The sequence below is a fragment of the Grampus griseus genome, assembly GCF_964374135.1.
Source record: "Grampus griseus genome assembly, chromosome: 17".
NCBI lineage: Eukaryota > Metazoa > Chordata > Mammalia > Artiodactyla > Delphinidae > Grampus > Grampus griseus.
Window position 1 is genome coordinate 75,871,281 of NC_139011.1, and position 3,367 is coordinate 75,874,647.

General features: G+C 45.6%; 1 pseudogene across 1 annotated transcript; it reads left to right on the forward strand.

Annotated features, from left to right (window-relative positions):
• The first annotated feature begins 1,304 nt into the window (after positions 1-1,304).
• LOC309835357 (mitochondrial intermembrane space import and assembly protein 40-like) lies at positions 1,305-1,711 on the forward strand (annotated as a pseudogene). Its single transcript has one exon. The product of its transcript is annotated as a mitochondrial intermembrane space import and assembly protein 40-like (transcript).
• Positions 1,712-3,367: the final 1,656 nt, after the last annotated feature.

Sequence of the window (3,367 nt, forward strand, 5' to 3'; positions counted from 1 at the left end):
TAATTCAAAGTTTCAAAGTGGTTTTTAAGTCAAGTGGTAAGATACCAAGCCCATACTCAGGCACTGTGTTAGAAAATCCTATCACGCAGTTCCAAAAGTAGTGTTTCCCATCTTCCCTTCATGATGTGCTAAAGCAGACTGACAGCATGGGGCCGGGCTCAAAGCCACAGATCTAGGAAATGTTGGGGAAAAACAGCACTACCGTTAAAATTGTGTGCAGAAAGTTTATATCCATTGCTGCCTCTTTAAAAGACATTTCCATCAATTACTGGTTTTATTGATTTTGGATTTTTCCCTTATAGTTTCTAAGGCTGATAAAAATATGATTGAACACCAAGAGAAACTGGAGTTCTAATTCTCATTCTATTTCTGTGCCATAATTAGTTTTTATTAATCTTTCTCTTCAAATCTGGGTTGCTGTGTGAATAACAAGCATGTCTTAATACATATGGGTTTTCATTCTATATTTTAAATAATACGGCTATAGTGTTGGGAAGGAGAAAACTGGCTGATAAACCTGAAAAAGTACAAAAGCTCTTTCCTTCCTTCTATTCCTTTTTCTACATTCTTTAACTTTATTTTGTGATCATTAGTAGTTTGACACTGAAGTTAAGGAGAAAGTGATTACATATTTAGTCTTGCTCCTGAAATCATTGTTTATACTTAAAATATCTCTACCCGGATGATTTGCTGTTCTTTCTAAAGTGTCCCTTTTGGGGGGGACTTCCCTGGTGGCACAGTGGTTAGGAATCCACCTGCCAATGCAGGGGACACGGGTTCGAGCTCTGGTCAGGGAAGATCCCACATGCCACGGAGCAACTAAGCCCGTGAGCCACAACTACTGAGCCCACGAGCTACAACTACTGAAGCCCGCGCACCTAGAGCTCGTGCTCCACAACAAGAGAAGCCACCGCAGTGAGAAGCCCGCGCACCGCAACGAAGAGTAGACCCTGCTCGCCGCAACTAGAGAAAGCCCACATGCAGCAACGAAGACCCAACACAGCCAAAAAATAAATAAATAAAGTGTCCCTTTTTTCTTGCCACTAATGCAACCAAGAAGGAATCACTTTAATTGAAAAATTGTAAACTGGCCTCTAAGTACTACACCAGGCATTCAAAGAGATACCATTTATCTGTAGTATTTTTTTAAGTGGGATTTGCTGTTCCAAACAGTCTTGTTACCAGGACACGACTTGAGTCTGGTCTCTCATTATCAGTTATTCAACATCAGCCTTGAACAGATGGGACCGACGGCGTGAGGCCGCCGCCGCAATCGCCGCGAGGTCGGAGCGCCGGGCTGCACCATGGCCTACTGCCGGCACGAAGGGAAGGATAGAATCACATTGGTGACCAGAGAAGACCGTGAAACTCCAAGCAACGCGGAGCTGGTGGCCGACGACCCCAATGATCCGTACAAGGAGCACGGACCGATCCTACCCAACCGAGACGACATCAACTGCAACTGCCCGTGCCTGGGGGGGGGGGGGGGTTTGGCCGGAGGCCCGTGTGGGGAACAGTTCAAGGCGGCCTTCTCCCGCTTCCATTGCAGCACAGAGGATGTCAAGGGGTCGGACTGTGTAGACCAATCCGGGCCATGCAGGAGTGCATGCAGAAGTACCCGGACCTCTATCCCCAGGAGGAGGAGGATCGATGAGAGGAAACGGCTGTCTCGGAGGCCATCGCAACCAAAGAAGAGAAGAGGTCCAGCTAATGAGGGCCCTGGGCGCTGGGCTCCAGCCTCCTTCAGAGAGATTGAACCCCTCCAAGAAAGTGTCTCTCCCTCTGTTGTTCTGTGCACTGTAATGTACAAAATAACTTATTGAGCTGATCAGGGGTCTTGGCCCCTTGACATATACACTGAAACATGGGTTGTATGTGTGTCTCACCTGAACCTATCAGCGAATGTAGCTGCCACTTTTGAATTCTCTTCTGATTGTCCTGAATTTTGCCACTTTGAAATAATGTGCTGAATAATCTCAGAAACCAAAAATCATTACCTGGGAGTATCTTGTGAGTGAGCGGACTTATTCTGATTCATTGCATCCCTTTTAGTAGACTTTATACCCAGTTGGAAAGAGAAATCGAAACAAAACATCTTCCTTTAGAAATGCTGGAGGGGGGCCATTCCTTGTAGAAGAGGCGGGATGATCAGACCTGGAGGATTGGACGAAGCCCTCTGCTTCATTTCTGATATATTTTGGTTTCCAGTTGCATTGAGCTCCAGGTTTTCTATATTTGGAAAACAGAGCTTTGGACCCTCTGAGTGACTCCCTTTGTAAGTGAAGAGAAAGGCTGTTTTTTCCTGTTCTTTTTATTCCAAAAGCCCTGCTTTGCGGTCTGCGTTCACACTGGCTCTGTCTCAGCCTGTTCAGATGCAACGTTCTTGAGAGGTGGGCGCCTAATCATTACCAAAGTGCACCCGAGAGAGGAAACCGTGTCAATTAAAAGGAAAACGTGATTAAAAAAACCCCAAAGAAACAGATGGGACCACACATCCTACCCCAGAGGCACGCTCATTCTGGTCTAGTTCATCACCAAAACCCAGCTCAAGTGCAGCTGTCAAGGGCATTTATTCCCCAAATGCTGGTAAACTAGAAACGTCAGACAGTGAAATTTGAAGATCACACACTAAGTGTTCAGTAACCACACAGACACACACAAGCGGAGAGCGTTAGGGCTGTTTTGCTGGTTCCAGAGGTGAAGCAACTAAAGCCGTTGTTAAACTATTGATAGAAGGAATTCCACGATGGCTGCCGCGAAGCCAAAATTGTAAATGCTTTAAAGGTTCGACTTTGCCAAGGAAAGAAAGTGACGCAGGTGGGCAGATATACCGTGCAGGCATCCAGCCCCCTGATGCAGTCTCTCCTTGATCTCCCCGTGGGGAATTCAGCCCCTGCCCTGGAAAGGTTCACAGTCTAGTGTGAGGAAGGTGGACACATAAAGAGATGATTGTTATGGGACTGAAATAAGAAAGCGTTTCTCCTTCCCTGGAAAGAGTGGCCTGGGGGCCAGAAACAAAGCTTTTCCCTTCTCTCCCAGGGCTGACCTCCAATGCAGATGACTTAGCTGATAGTCATAACTAGAAAAAGCAGACTGAGCTAGAATTTCAAAACTACACCTGAACCATTACCACTCACCCATTCAACTGAGCTACAGCGCAAATACTATCGCGAGAATTAAGATGTGTATTGAGTGTGTGTGTGTTCATGTTGCTTAATTCACTATTATCTTTCTAACACCAGGCATATAGGAATTTCTTATTTTCATTTTTATGGCAGCAGAAGAGAGAAAGAAAAATTGTTTTAGAAGCACTTTTAGAAGACAATATGCCGAACTATTTCCTAAGGCATAGTATTCGAACCGGCAG